Source organism: Palaemon carinicauda, chromosome 23, assembly GCF_036898095.1.
Source record: "Palaemon carinicauda isolate YSFRI2023 chromosome 23, ASM3689809v2, whole genome shotgun sequence".
NCBI classification, from domain to species: Eukaryota; Metazoa; Arthropoda; class Malacostraca; order Decapoda; family Palaemonidae; genus Palaemon; species Palaemon carinicauda.
In genome coordinates this window covers 71,204,171-71,220,622 of record NC_090747.1, presented here as the reverse complement: position 1 = coordinate 71,220,622, position 16,452 = coordinate 71,204,171, and the positions used below count along the sequence as shown (strand labels likewise).

The window sequence follows — 16,452 nt, the reverse complement described above, 5'->3', positions numbered from 1 at the left end:
TTGCCTTAAGTTAGAACTTGATCTGGTTCCCCCAAGGAGTTGTTCTTCCTAATAAACAAAAAGAAATACAGAAAGACATGGTTGGAGTCTTTCTGCTCCAAGGAAGATGTTTTCGGGCTGGTGGACTCAGTCAGCGTACCATCCGAAAGTTCTGAGGCATCATCGAATGGTTCTTCCCCTCCAGAGTTCACATCAATAGGAGCCCAGAGAGGGTCAAAGTTGTCATTGTTTCACCTAGCAGAGGAGTGAGCCTTTGGAAGAAGGCCACTATGTTCCGGTCTTACAGAGACGGGTTTGGACTCTGGAAAACTTTTCCTTCGAACTGGGAGCTCAAAAGTCAAGTGCCAGTTCTTCCAAATCTCGCCTTCCTCTCTGGTTTCTTCAGCCTTGTGCCTATGAAGGGACCAGGTGGAGAAGCTGGAACTTCCACCTATGGGGCGGCCTGATCTCAACAGTTCAGATCTACAGGTGAAAGCCTATAGTTGACCTCCCTGGGAGATCTCAAACCTCTGCTAGTTCTAGGGAGTAACAAATCCTACGGAAGAGTGGGTGCTTGTTGACCCCATTTCCTCTTCTGCGGCTTCATGAGGATGATGTCTAATCCTTCCCACTCAAGATCTCAACCGGTGTAAGCCTTGGTACTCAGCTGTTACTGATACCTAGAGGACCGCTGAGGAGGAGAGCGAGGCACAGCCAGAGAGGGAGCTTGCCTAGCGGAACTGCTATGCCTCGGGTCAACGGCCGGGCTACTCCTCCCTGAGGAACTCGAAACCTCCAGTGAGATGGAAGGGGTACCCTAGAGGTATACAACTGATGGGCTGCGGGTCTGTCATGAGACCGCTTTCTATACTGCATGCATCAGGTCGGCGAACAATGGTGGATCCTTTGAAGTGATGGCACTCAAAGGTGCAGCCCTAGGCTTAGGTGGAGTGCCTAGGAAGGATAGACCACGACCATACAAACCACCGCGTTCCTCTCCATGCTCTGCCTGTCTATGTGTGTTCGCTCTTTTGCTACCTACCGAAGTAGAGTGAGAAACTGGAACAGTAATTACTGCCAAAGTGGCATTACCAGGAGAATGCAATCGTTGTTCCCCTTGATGACGAGGGGGATGACCAGAGTACTGGCAAGGAGCGCTAGAGCATGCAACTGTGGCAGTGCGTACAGGTAAAGTAGCGTCTACCTGTTCCTGTTGTCTAACCCCCTGCACATAGCACGCTGGGGAGCACACTAGTGAGGTAACGCTCACATGTGGAACGTGCGAGGTGTACATCCTGCACGCAGGTGAGCTAGCAGCCTGCCCGTAGCATGGTGGGTAGCGCGCAAAGCGCAAGTGAAGAATTGCAAACTCGCTCAGGTAAGCATGGCGCTTAGTCGGAAAAGCGCGAAAACCTTCGTCAGGCAGAGGAGCTCACCCACCTACCTCCCCAGGTGTTTGGGTGTGCAGCAATGTGCAATATTCCTCCGCTAGAATTGGATCTGCATCCCTCCGAACTAGCGCTCTCTAGAGAAAAGCACCCCTGCTCATCCTTCCTCCCGAAGGTGAAAGGCAAGCAGCAATACCCTCCCTTACTAGCGCAGATGTTCTCGCTCCAGGAGACCAGTAAGGCTATTCTATGATTGCGCACTGGCGCACAAATAGAAAAGAAGGTTCTCCCTCGTAAGAGATAGAAAACCTGGGTGGAAGTTTCAAAAATCGTGACTCTGCAAAGTGATGAGCACTTTGCTGTGTAACAGCAGCCTAACCCAATCGTTTTCTAGCTCCAAAAAGCTAGAGCAAGGGCACAGAAGAATCCAGCACACACTTACGGAAGCCTCAGGGGGCAACCACTTAGGTGAAGGTCGTCTTTCTCGCGAAAGGAAAGGTCGTCCAACACCTGATGCTGCCAAAGGGAGTCCCTCCCGCAAGTGAGAGAGCTACCCCACAGCAGCTGACTGAGGGTGACTCAACACCTGGAGGAGAACCTCTGTGCAGTTCACTCTGCTTTTCTTTGGCATGCTGGGCAAGCCCAGACGGAAGGTTGGCATCTTGAGTTGCCTAGGGAACACAGTCAAAGCCAGTTCCTGAATTCACCCTGAAGGGATCCCCCAGGGGTACTCATCTGCATCTGCTCACGTTCGTCAGCCGAAGCAGGCCAAATGTAAGGTGGGTGAGCAGAGGCTAAGGTCGCTACATCCAGAGACAGGAGAGACTCCTTTGGTACAAGACCTCCAGTCTCAAAGAAGATGATCAAAATCAATCCCTGGGGAGGCATCTATGCTCTCCCTGTGTTCCCTGTCCCCAGACGCAGGACTTCGAGAAGCCGTTCCTTATAATTGGAACCTGTCAAGCCTAAGGAAAGCCAAAGCTAATGCATCACATCAGCGGAAGGAGACTCCCCTACAGCGGAAGTCAGTGATGCTTCTCTAGGAGAAGCAAAGGAGACTTCGGAACCACAAGGTTGCCACTGGGTCAAATAGTCACCACTCATACTCAACTGGCCTCTGGAGGAGCCTAATTGAGCAGAGTCAGAATGGCAGGAACGAGCTGACGGAGTCAGACGGCAAGGTTTCTTCCCCAAAGGAGAAGAATCCCTCTTTGCCTTCTTCCGCCACCTATCGTATCGCTGCCACTGGGAGGACAGCCACTCTCTACATTGGCGTAAGGAGACGCCTGCAAGCAGGTATGGTCACTGCACGTAGTACATAAGCTTTGAGGATCGGTCTCCACCGCTGACATAAAGGCGCCACAACGGCGCCCTTCTATGCCAGAACAAACTCGCAAAATAGATCCTCACATCAACTACAGCTGAAAGAGATAAAGGAAAATTTTAGGCCACATTGTTTATTGTCAAGTTTTGGAGAGAGCAACGTCTGTTTTAATCAGAGACAAAATGAAAAGTGATGTATTGTTACTAGTGTGAGTGCGAGCGGGGTGGCAGATCTAACTCCGCTAACTAGTAGTGCGTAGTTACACCTCGCCTAAAAGTCTTATAGCTAGTTTCAGCAGTCGCCGAAATATATCACCACTACAAATAACAAAAGGGTTTGTATGTAGCGCAGGAACAAATAAATGAATAAAATCACCTAAGGCCGAGTTGTCTCGATGTAGGCCGAGTTGTCTCGTTGTGGGCCGAGATGTCTTGATATGGGCCAAGTTGGCGCAGGCAAAGAAATTCTTATTACTTGCCAAATTAAATTTTTTGGGGGAAATGTTGTTTATTATTGTCTGAAATACAATACAATATTTTAGTCTAGGGTTACCTTGCCAGATGTAAAGCTGGTTGGGAAACAAACACAGGGCTGACACTTAGTTTTAGGGTAAGCTAAGGATACAGCGGTCTAAGGAGGGATGTGGGGGGGATAGGGACACAGCTTCTAGATTAGGTTAGTTGCCGTTCTTTTAGTGTTTCCATTTAAAAATTTAGATTTTCAGTCATAACATTTAGAATTTTAAAACTTGTAAAATTTTAAAAATATGGGTTTCCCTCTTTATTTGCAACAAAACAGTTCAAGTACCGATAAATATACCAGGACCGCTTCTTATTTTCCTCATTAGGAGTATTTTGCTTCAGTAAACAATTACCCACATTTTAATAACTGACCTGGCCTGTCAATATTATCATTATTATTCGCTAAGCTAGAGCCCTAGTTGGAAAAGCAGGATGCTATAAGCCCAAGGGCCATAACAGGGAAAATACACCACTGAGGAAATGAAACAACAAATAATAAAATATTTTAAGAACAGTAACAACATTCAAATAAATATTTCCTATATAAACTTTAACAAAACAAGAGGAAGAGAAACAAGATAAAATAGTGTGCCAGAGTGTTCCCTCAAGCATGAGAAATCTAACCCTAGACAGTGGAAGACCATAGTACAGAGGCTATGGCACTACCCAAGATTAGAGAACAATGGTTTGATTTTGGAGTGTCCTTCTCCTAAAGACTATCTTCTATCCTCACCAAGAGGAAAGTAGCCACTGAACAATTACAGTGCAGTAGTTAACCCCTTCAGTAAAGAAGAATTGTTTGGTAATCTCAGTGTTCTCATGTGTATGAGGACAGAGGAGAATCTGTAAAGAATAGGCCAGACTATTCAGTATTTGTGCAGGCAAAGGGAAAACGAACTGTAACCAGAGACGAGGCAATGTAGTACTGTCTGGCCAAAGGACCCCATAAGTTTTTTTTTACATGGATCGAGTCGTCGTGATATGGTCCAGATTATTTTGATATGGGCCTAGTTGCTTGATATGGGTTGAGTTGGCTGTGAGCCAACCTGTCCAGTCACCTACAACAAATAACCATGTGTCATCACTATAGTCAATTCTTTTTAGCGAGGCAGATTTGCACCGACTCGCAGGGGTGCCCTTTTAGCTCGGAAAAGTTTCCTGATCGCTGATTGGTTGAACAAGATAATTCTGACCAATCAGATAACAGGAAACGGTATTTTTGTAGTGAATTACAGGGCAATGTAACCTAGGAAAAAAACTACTGTTTCTTATAGAAAAATTTACGCTCTCTTCAAAAATGACACTCGTTTCCGTCGCAAATGAATAGTTTCAGAAATATATATACATCTATATCCTACGATAATGGGGGACCCCCAGTGGGAACTCGGGGTTTTGGGTGGGGAAAACATACTGGGGAAACGATATATAATTGTTTTCCTATAGTAAATAACGTGAATTAACCGAATTTGATGTTCATTTCAATAGGAAACAAACAGATCAACCAATTCGGATAACTTTGAGTTGCACGGTGTCACTTCTCTTACGAACGAACGATAACATTAGCAACGTTACCAATAATACGCAGTGTTACCAACGTTGACGTATGGTACACAGAGTTACCAACGGCCCGCCGACATTACTAAAGATAGCAATGATAGATATTTCCATATGTATTTTAAATAATTTCTCCATATAAGTTTTACTCAATATATAAAAAGTACAAATAGGGCACAGAACCTAACAAACCCACCTAACCTAGCCTAGTAGTATGACAGGTCACAAAATAACATTTGATCTACATCGGCCGTTGGCAGCACTGGTTACTGTATTTTTTCATGACACAATCTTGTAACGGCGCCTCCAAAGTTTATCCAGATATACTGTTTTGTATTTTCCTCCGGTTATTATAATTTCAAGAAGGTAATGTATAGAAAAGAAAAGGCTTGTTTTACGTTTATATATCGATTCCCCAGTATGTTTTCCCCACCCAAAACCCCGAGTTCCCACTGGGGGTCCCCCATTATTGGAGGATATAGATGTATATATATTTCTGATACTATTCATTTGCGACGGGAACGAGTGTCATTTTCGAAGAGAGCGTAATTTTTTCTATAAGAAAAAGTAGTTGTTTTCCTAGGTTACATTGCCCTGTAATACACTACAATGAAACCCAGGAAACTTTTCCGAGTTAAAAAACCACCGCTGCAAGTGCGTCTCATTGAAAAAAATTGAGTATAGGACTGATGATATGAATACTACAATAACCTGGATGTGTCAATCAATGCAGACTACGCTAAGTGATTTCCTAAATAATTAAGCATTTCTACAAAAAAATAAATCTTATTGATCCTGCAAGGAGCCAAGCTTTTCCATATAGGCTATGACAGGTGCAAGAAAACACCCTCAAAGTAATGTAATGTAAGTGCTAACCCCATTACTTAAACTGACATAAGATGCAATAAAATGGCCCTGTCTATATTTCTATCATGGGAAAAAAAAAAAACTACAAAATAGGTTACCGGTTAACATTACTAAGTTTAGGGTGGCTATACTGCCGGTAAGAATAGGAATATACTGTCTTCACGAAAGTAATTCATTACTTACCTGAAAAGTATTTTACCCGTTATACTTATGCTACCAATTATTAGGGGTATTTGCTTATGATAAAGTAACATCATAAGTATTTAAATCAAAAGAAAAAACTCAGTGAAAGGCATCGCTCGTAGTAGTATGTTTTATAAGTTGTTGGCTCTGGAACAGCTCCTAAATAACTCGGTTTAGTTTCTTGAGTGTATTTACGAACTTTACTCTGGCTCTCTCTAAAATATTCAATGCATTTTACATAATCTTTGATAGTTTTGGTATCTTTTCTAGATAGTTCTGCAGTGCTAAAGGTATTTACTGTCAAGTTGCCTTTATTACTAGAATTAGTAATTGCAATTATTTTCTATTACAATTTACCTAAAGTGCAACTTACTAGTAGGCAAGTTACAAGACTGCGTTTAATAACTGGTGCTGCATTCATAGATACGATAATACCTGTATTGCCTATATGTGTATTGATTGAACTATACTTGCTGTCTATTTAAGTTACGATGTTAGAAAAAAACGTTTGGATATCTTAAATTAGTCAAATTAGATTAAAAGATAACGAGACATAACGAATAAAACAGCAACAACAACAAATGCAGCCATTTTTTTTAGCACACTGCAGGACAAAGACCTCAGATATGTCCTTATTCTTGTCGGGTTTGGTCATTTTCATTACCCCGCTGGTCATTGCTGATTGGTGATAGTGGGGTTCTTTAGTCTGAGCGCTCAGATAAACAATCCTAGTAGTGTAGGCCCTCACTGATATATACAACTTTTCTGATCATGGCGATATATACTGTAAACCGTTTCACCAAGTTATGGTATCTCAATTCAAATAGGGAATTAAACCAGTAGTATAAACCCGAACACAAGGATTTGTTACATCAGTTTTTGCTTTTAAGTCAGTCATGGACGTTTTCGATATCTCTTTAGATCAAATAGACATGAATGGTATTCTGATCTTTCTAATAAGAATAAACATGTTTCTTGGTCAAATGTGCTCCGTTTTAAATCATATTAAAAATGTCTTGTGTCATCGAGGGTTGTCGTGCTTCAAGTTTGCAGAAAAAAAGAAAGGTGTGAATCAACCTATTGTTATGCAGAGCATGGTTTGAGTAATTTGGGAAAAATACACAGAAAATAAAAACAACTTATAGAATCATCTAGAATTAGTTTATAAAGCTTTAGCCCTGTTGATGAATGCAAACTTTTTGGCAAGATGTTTGGGATTTGGAAACGAAACGACTCTGAAAGCATCCCCTAATCAGTAAGTAAAATCTTGGGATCACCTATAGACTTGTCACCCCAGAATCCTGCACCTGTGGACCCAGGGCACCCCGTTCTGTATATTTATTTGAGGAATAGTCGTGTTCATAATTTGCATAAAGATAATAAGTTGTTATTGAGTAGAACAACTCACAGGAAATTTTGAACAATTTAATACTTTTCGTTACCTTATAGATAATTAAAAATGACCAATTCGTAGATAATTTGTATTTTTCCTAACTATACAAACCTTAGCTATTTAATAAGGGTATTACTTTCGGCGTAGCTGAAATGACGAGCCATTAGAATTTTAACGAGGGTTTACTACCCCCTCGCTAGTTAGCGAGGGGGTAGGGAGGGGTAGCTTGCTAACCCCCCCCCCCCCCCCCCATTCACACACCTGTGATTAGCTCACTTTGCGTAGAGGTAGGACATCGCCGGGGACAGGGCTGGCGGGCAAGTTTGATTAAATAGCTAAGGTTTGTATAGTTAGGAAAAATACAAATTATCTACGAATTTGTCATTTGTTCCGTAACTGAAATACAAACCACGCCATTTAATATAGGTGATTCAACCCTTATTTAGGGTGGTAAGTCCCAGCCATTACTGGCTTTTGGCTTTTTGCCCGGGGACTCAGTATCTGAGTGTGTTAGTACTCAAAGATAAGGAGTTCCTGCACCTCGCAAGTGCCTTGCTCTGTAAGGACAGCGGCCTACATAAGCTTGTGTGTGTGAAGGAATGAAGTGTGACTCATCCTAGGAAGTTGACCTGAAGTCCTTTAGATGGAATTCTAGGATAGGACATTCCCAATACCACCTCGTAAGGGTATGGGGACGTGACAGTATTATCTTAATACTAGGAACACAAGGAAACATGGTTTATCTGCAGTGGTTTGAGGTCAGCTGTGCAGAGAACCCAGGATGCTGCTTTCCCCAAGAGAGGGGAGAATGAAGAAAAGAATAAGGGCCAGGTATACCTTTTCATTCATGCAGACTAAAACCAGGTAACAATGCCCTCAACCCTCTGCTACTTGTCCATTAAGGAGCCTGAAGTTTAAACCAGCTGTTGTGCAGCCACCACAGGGCCGATAGAAAACGTATCGAGCCTCCTGTGGGTCACGTCTTGCAGGTAGTGGGCTGTGAAGGTCGTCTGACGCTTCCAAACCCCTGCTTGTAAAACCTGCGTCACTGAGTAGTTCTTCTTGAAGGCCAGGGACGTAGCAATGCCCCTGACATCGTGTGCTCTAGGGCGACGTGACGGAGGAGGGTCAGTATTCAGGGAATGATGGATAACCCTGCAAATCCACACTGAGATAGTATTCTTAGTGACCCTCCTCTTCGTCCTTCCGGTGCTCACAAACAATGCCTGCACCCAAGGACGAATTGCAGCTGTTCTCTTAAGATAGACCCTCAGACTCCTCACTGGGCACAGTAGGAGATGGTCTGGGTCATCTGTTATAGAACGGAGACTCGAAATCCGGAAAGAGTCGAACTGAGGGTCCGGCACTCCTGGATTTTGAGTCTTAGCAACAAACTAAGGGACGAATCTGAACGTTACCTCCCCCCATCCCCTTGAATGGGCAATGTCATACGAGAGACCATGAAGCTCGCTGACTCGCTTGGCCGAGGCCAAAGCAAGTAGGAACACCGTCTTCCGAGTCAGGTGGCGATCAGAGGCCTGGCGTAATGGTTCGTAGGGAGGTCTCTTAAGAGACCTGAGAACTCGAATCACGTTCCATGGAGGAGGTCTCACTTCCAACTGAGGGCAGGTAAGTTCATAACTTCATATGAGTAAAGAAAGTTCTAGCGAGGAGGAAATGTCTATTCCTTTTAGCCTGAAGGCAAGACTTAAGGCTGAGCGATAGCCTTTCACTGCCGAGACCGAAAGGCGCATTTCTTCCCGCAAATACACGAGGAACTCCGCTATTGCTGGAATAGTGGCATCGAGTGGAGAGATACCCCTTCCACGACACCAACCACAGAAAACTCTCCACTTTGCTTGGTAGACCCCTGCAGATGGCTTTCGCAGGTGTCGAGACATCCTTTCAGCAACTTGTTGCGAAAAGCCTCTCTCTGTGAGGAGATGATGGATAGTCTCCAGGCGTGAAGCCGAAGCGAAGCTACGGCTTTGTGAAAGATGTTGCAGTGTGGTTGTTTAAGTAGATCGTTTCGTGGAGGAAGTTCTCTCGGGAGTTCCGTCAGGAGCTGCAGAAGGTCCGGGAACCACTCTGCGTGATGCCATAGCAGAGCTATCAAGGTCATTGAAAGGTTGACCGATATTCTGGTCTTGTTGAGTACCCTCCTCATCAGACAGAACGGGGGAAAGGCGTATACGTCGATGTTGTCCCACGGTTGTTGGAAGGCATCTTGCCAGAGAGCCTTGGGGTCCGGGACTGGGGAGCAGTACAGGGGCAGTTTGAAATTCAAAGCTGTCGCGAACAGATCCACCATCGGGGAACCCCACAAAGTCAGGACTTTGTTGGCTACTAGACGATCCAAAGACCACTCGGTACTCACTATCTGGGATGCCCTGCTCAGACTGTCGGCGAGCACATTCCTCTTGCCTGGAATGAAACGAGCTGATAGTGGAATCGAGTGGACTTCGGTCCATCTCAGTATCTCTACTGCGAGATGGGATAGCTGCTTCGAAAAGGTACCTCCCTGCTTGTTGATGTAAGCCACTACCGTGGTGTTGTCACTCATCACTACCACCGAGTGACCCGCCAGGTACTGTTGGAACTGTTGAAGTGCCAGGAATACGGCCTTCATTTCTAGCAGATTTATGTGGAGACACTTTTCTGATTCTGACCAGAGGCCTGAGGTCCTGTGGTTCAGAACATGGGCCCCCACCCTTTCTTTGAGGCGTCCAAAAACAGCATCAAATCCAGGGGAAAGACGAGAAGATCCACTCCCTTTCGTAGGTTCTCCTCTGTCACCACCACTGAAGGTCCGTCCGTTCCGCAAGACCCATAGGGACCATGACGTCCGGGGAATCGTGTCCTTGATTCCACCGAGACTTGAGTCGCCATTGCAGGGATCTCATCCTGAGGCGGCCGAATGGAACTAGACGGGCCAGGGAAGAAAGGTTACCAAGGAGACGTAACCACGATTGGGCTGGGAGTTCTTCTCGTCTGAGGAAAGGATCTGCGACCCTCCTCAGCCTTGCTATCCTGTCGTCTGATGGGAAGGCTTTGTGGAGATTGGTGTCCAATATCATGCCTAGATATACCAGTCGCTGAGTTGGAAGCAGAGAAGACTTCTCGAGATTTACCATGATCCCTAGATCTTGGCAAAGTCCCAGAAGCTTGTCTCGGTGTTGAAGAAGGGTCGACTCCGAGTCTGCCAGGATCAGCCAGTCATCCAGATAACGGAGGAGACGGATGCCGATCCTGTGTGTCCACGAAGAAATCAGGGTGAACACTCTTGTAAACCCTGAGGTGCTGTGGAGAGACCGAAACACAGCACCTTGAACTGGTAGATCTTGTTGTCTAGGCTGAATCTTAAGTACTTCCTTGAAGATGGATGGACTGAGATCTGGAAGTACGCGTCCTTCAGGTCCAGTGTACACATGAAGTCTTGTGGTCTCACTACAAGTCTGACCGTGTCTGCCATCTCCATGCTGAACGGGGTTTGTTTGACAAACCTGTTCAGAGCTGAGAGGTCGATGACTGGTCTCCAGCCTCCAGACGCCTTCCTTACAAGAAAGAGTCGACTGAAGAAGCCTGGGGAACTGTCGACAACCTCCTGGAGAACGTCCTTCTTTAACATGGTCTCGACTTCTGCCTGTAGGGCTTGGCCCCTTGCCTATCCCATGGCAAAGGAGCTCAACGACACTGTATCCGCTGTCAGAGGAGGTAGAGATGTTGTGAACGGGATGCGATATCCCTGACTGATTACGGAAATCGTCCCGGAATCGGCCCCGAGTTGCTGCCACCTGATTGCGCAACTTTGTAAGCATCCCCCCACTGGTGGAAATGCAGGGGGATTGCCAATCCTAGCGTTTGCGGCCTCAGCCACTCCCTCTAGGATTTTTCCCTCCCCTGGAGGACTTTTTGCCTTTCTTGTCTTTGACAGGAAAGGGCTTCGACACCGTTACCTTTGCTGCCACTGCCGGTTTCGTCGTCTTGGGCGGGTGAGGTTGTTGAGGTGCTGGAGGTTTATAGGGCTTTGATGTAAGAGTCCTATGTAGGAGAGAGTCCTGATTGGACTTCCTCCACCTCTCAGCTGCCTGTTCCATGTCTTTAGGCTCAAACAGATTCTTTCCCAAAAGGGAAGAATGTCTGAGCCTGCTGACCTCGACGGCTGGGACCTTCGTGTAGAACCTCTCTGCCACCACATCACGTCGTTTCAGGATGGAATTGGCCCACAAGTTCGAGACTTGGTGGGCCAGAAACTCAATGGTGCGGGTGCCTGAAAGGAGGAAGGTCTCCAGGGCCTTCCTGGTGCTCTCCTTAGACAGGTCCTTGGATTGCAACAGGATGCCAAGAGACCCCAGCCAGATGTCCAGTCACGAAGTAGCCTGCATGGCACACTTCGCAACCTTCTCCTGACTTAGGATCTCTGTCACCGAGAAAGACACTTGCCGGCTAGAGAGCCTCTCTAGAGGGACTCCCTTGGTGAGCTCTTCCACCGAATGGTGCAAGGGGAGAGCTAGGCAAGACTCCTCCATGATCTCAAAGTACCTCCTCTGGTGGATACGAGGAGGGAGGAGCTTGTTGCCAGCAGTGGAACGGCTGGAGGAGGCGAGCTCGGAGAGCTGGCCCTCAACCTTATCACTGGCACTCTTCACCCCTTGGGACCAGGGCAAAGCTGCACTGGCCTTAGCGAGTTTCTGAGTGCTAAAGACTCGGTCCAGGACCGTGTCTTTGCCCTCTCGAGGAGGAATCTCAGGGTCTGGGAACCTGTTGAGATGCCTCATCAGGGTCAGAACCTGCCAGAAGGCATGCTCTGACTCCTGTGGCTCCCCTCCTGGAGAACTGGCAGCAAAGTCTCCCGTCCCCAAAGGCTCTTCTTGGGGGACACGTGGACGTTCTCTGCGGGTCTTGTTGGCTCTGGTCGAATCCTTGAGGATGACTTGGGGATGGTTTTAGAGTCCTTAGGCTCCCTCCTGGGAGGAATACAGGACTCCAACAACGATGTCTGTGGGCTCTTCTCCGCCCCAACCCGAGACGATTCTCCTGCACGAGGTGAGATTTCTCCCATTGTTGCGATGGGAGAACGTCCCACCTCGGTAGACTCCCCTGAGGACGGAAAATCCTCGTCCACAGGAGAGGGAGAGAAAGTCTGGGGGGGGGGGAAAGAGCCTCCCTCAAGGACTTCCAAGGAGCCAGCTTGGCCCTGGGAGAAGTTACCACGACTTCTACTCCTTTCTTCCTCTTCAGTGGGGTCGGAGCTGCCATTGATTTGAGGCCCAACTCAGAGAAGGCAGGTTTGAAAGCTTGCATGACGGCTCTGACAAGGGGCCCGAACCATGGCTGCTTACTGACAGCTGCGCAGTCAGAGACCCCCTCTGAAGGGAAGGGGATCGGGCGATCCTTCGAAGTAGAAACAACTGGGCCTGCCTGAAAAGAAAGGGAAGAAGAAGGTTGGTATCTGGACCTATCCGGAGTATTCCCCTCCTCCTGCGGGAGCGCTGATCTGCGCTTGGGGGGGGGACGTGAAGATGACGACCTGGAGGCTCTTGTTTCTGTAGCTTCGCGCGGGGGCTTGCGCTGTGAATCCCGATGGGAATCGCGCTGGGGATCGCGTTGGGAATCCCGCTGGCGCTCGTGCGATGGGATTTTCCCTGGTTTGCGCTCAGGCGAACGTGGGCGGGTGCGCGTGGGCACGCGGAGATGATGACGAGGGCACGCGTGGGGGAGCGGGCGTGCAAGAGAGCGATGGCGCACTGGTGAGCGATGGCGCGCTGGCGAGCGACCGCGCACAGGCGAGGGGGCGCGCAGGCGATCTACGACGCGTGGGCGAGTAGGCGGGTTGACGCGATGGCGCGCAGGTGATCGGTGGGGCCCAGGTGCACGATCTGGCGAAAGCACAGGAAGCGCCGAAGGGTGTGCAAGCGCTAGTGTGCGCGCAGGTGATAGCCCGCGCGCGTGGGCGCGCAGGAACTCTCTGAGCTCTAGAAGGTGTGCGCGCACGCGCAGGGGAAATACCCCTAGCGCGTGGGCGCGCAGGAGGGTGCACCGCAGGAGCTGGGACAGGTGCGCGTGATGGAGACTGATGAGCAGGCGAGGTCCAAAGGCATGTAGGAGATCGCTGACGGGAAGGAGAAGAAAGATTCTTCCCTCCTGCGCTCAGATCCGGAGATTGTGGGCGTGCAGGCGCATGTTGGCGCGCAGGCGAACGCTGGCGCGTAGGTGAAGAGCGCTAGCGAGCAGGAGATCGTGGGCGCGCGTGGCACACATCAGGATGAGGGCGCGCAGATGTGTGCTGGCGTACAGGAGATCGCTGGCACGCAGGTGAGCGCTGGTGCGCAGGTGAGCGCTGGCGAGCAGGTGAGCACTGGCGAACAGGAGAGCGCTGGCGCGTAGTCTCAGCCACAGGAGATCGCTGGCGCGTTGTCCCTGGAACAGGTGGTTTCTGAAGTGCAATCTCAGGAACAGCAGGAGAGCGTTGGCACTCAGGGGATACCTGGCGCTTAAGGGACTTACTCACAATGTGAGAAAGCCCCTTTTGCCCCGAAGGGACCGATGCCCGTTGGATAACGGGGTGCGTGGGCGCCCACAGCGCGTCAGCGGCCAGGAACGGAGATGGAAGGTCAGCAGGTCTGGCAGACGAAGGAGATCAAGAATGATCTGCAGAGAGGTCCAGGGATACAGCTGCAACGGTCGGTGCACGGCGAGGAGGATCCTCTGCGGGGGACTGCGAAGACGACCCGGAGAGGTGCCTCCTAACTCCCTTGTGGGGAGAAGGAAGGCCTCTACGGCGAAGAGGAAGGCGAGCTTTCCATCTAATACGTCCTCTGGGGGCAGCAGGCAGACCATCTGCAGTCCTCCGAAGAGGAGTCTCTGTCAGTGAACTCCCCCGAGGGGGAGAATCACCTGCAGGAGAGACTGTTGGACTTAGCTCCTCCCTCGAAGGATGTTCGGAGGGGGGAACTAAGCCTTCAGCTGCATCAGGAACCATAGCAGGGGTTTGACCTAACTCGTCGGAAGACCCTGCCACAACAACGTCGACGATAGACAGAGGATCAACCTCTGTTACCGTCGGCGACTGTTTGACAGCAGCCCCCAACCTGATTATGTCAAACAGGGCTTCCTTGGAGGGCGAACCCTGAAGTGCCAAGGAAGCCCAAAGCTGCAACAAATCATTGTTAGAAACATTATCAGAAATATCCTCCCCTGGGGGAGGAGGGGGAGCTGCCTCGCTATGGGAGGCAACTCCCTCTCCTGAACCCCGAGGTTGGTGAACGTAAGTACGGCCTACGCTACCACTTGACGGCCTCTCGGGAGAGACCGATGAAGTGGGAGCTTCGGAGGAGGTTCAGGCTACGGAAGAAGAATCCTTGGGATTTTCTATTTTCAAGGAAACCTCTGGAGGAGAAATATCCCGTTTGGACTTCTTCCGGCGCCGGGAAAACCTCTCCCACTGGGTGTTAGACCACTCTCTAAACTCACCGCATACTTTATTTCTTTCACACCGTTGGCCCCTGCAATAAGGACACAAGGTGTGAGGGTCTGTTTCCACCGCCGACATAAACGTTCCGCAAGGGCGGTCAGGTAAGCCGGGACACTTCCGCATGGTAGAGGCCAACTTCCAAACACACTGAAAAGAAAAAGCAAAAAACAAAGATCAAAGGCTGGGAGCAGACACGTCTGATCGTCACCTGAGCCAAAACCAAAGTGAGCTAATCACAGGTGTGTGAGGGGGGGGAGAGGTAGCAAGCTACCCCTCCCTACCCCCCCGCTAACTAGCGAGGGGTTAGTAAACCCTTGTTAAAATTCTAATGGCTCGTCATTTCAGCTACGCCGAAAGTAATACTCTAGTTTGTATTTCAGGTACGGAACAAAAAAATGATAACCATCTATGAAAATTTAAAAAAATCCTTCGATTGCAATTTCCATATAAATTCATTCTTTGACCTGGAATACTTTGTCCAGCTCATCCAACTATCGCAGGTATCGTCATACTTTAAAAGCTCATTTGGCTGTAGCCATCGAATGACTTTAGAGGAATCATCACACAGAAGTTGGAGAATAAAAGGATTTTAGCGAGTTTTCTTCTTTCAGCGAAATTCAAAGGAAAATATTTCTAAAGGTAGGTTGTTAAGAACAAGAGAGAAGTAATTTAGAGATATTAAATATCGTTATAGGGCAATTAGTTAGGTAATTATCGTCCCTGGTTAATTGTCATAGAACCATTAAATAGGGATTATACCAATGGGATAATTATTTAAAAGGTAGTTGAAAACAATCCCCATTTGTAGAACCGTCACCCTGAAGGATCTACAGGTGATCAAAATTCTAAAAGACATTAATAAAAAAAAGAGCTTGTCCATGTATTTCTTAATGTCTGAGCTTTATTCGAAATATAAATGATGATCCCTGCATCTACAGCATCTGCTGAGGTCTTTAGCGTTAAGCTGAGTCATACCTTCGTTCCAGTATCCCTGCGAAAAGGCTTCAGTGTTTAACACTTTTAATCACCGGGAGAGGATAAGCTGTTCAATGGCTAAATCAAGATGCCGTTATTGACAACTTCGTGAAAATTGTAACCAGGAGAACAATTCTCATTTAAGGTATCCACGTTTGGAATAAGTGTTCAATATTGAAAGAGTAGATATTATTCATATTTCTTAAACTTCATTGCTTTGTTACCTCTATCATTATGCATTGTCATGTATCATGTATGAATAAGTACTACATTATTTTTCATAAATATACATCATATCTATTTTGAAAATTTGGAAACCTTACCCTAAATTATCAGAAATTTATCCCTCTCACGGGTTTGTCCCTCCATACCCACGGGGAAAAAAACCTAGTTACGCCACTGGTGCAATAACTCATCAATTTATCAGAAATGTGTGTCCAAAGTATCCAGAAGTTTGCTGTACATCATGCAGACAAAAAAAAATCGTGTCAAGAAAAAACTTGTTACGTATCGTTTTATATCATTAGAGCTAAGATGCACCTAAACTAGGGACTCTGAAGCTTTGAAATAGACGGCCGCAAAAATACGAGATTGCATGCTGTAACTCAAGATTATTCAAGACGAACAAATGTAATATTGTAATATATTAGATATTACTTGTTTAAAATACATGACCTACAGGTCACTGTGGAAGTAAGAGAAGTGTGAGAAATGCCATAGTCATATCATAAGCAGGATGCGAATGCCAAACCTCAGCAATGTAACATTTTTCAGGAAGAGTAAACACAACCAAG

At 47.3% G+C, this 16,452-nt stretch overlaps 1 protein-coding gene across 2 annotated transcripts in view; it reads right to left on the bottom strand.

The window, feature by feature from the left end:
- Positions 1 to 5,994, bottom strand: part of LOC137617167 (methionyl-tRNA formyltransferase, mitochondrial) — a 99,043-nt gene extending 93,049 nt beyond the window's left edge. Inside the window, exon 1 of one of the 2 annotated variants that reach the window (XM_068347024.1) lies at positions 5,817 to 5,994. The gene's annotated coding sequence lies outside the window, so the exon portion shown is untranslated. The remainder of the gene's footprint in view (positions 1 to 5,816) is intronic. The other variant, XM_068347023.1, reaches the window with a different exon arrangement.
- Positions 5,995 to 16,452: the final 10,458 nt, after the last annotated feature.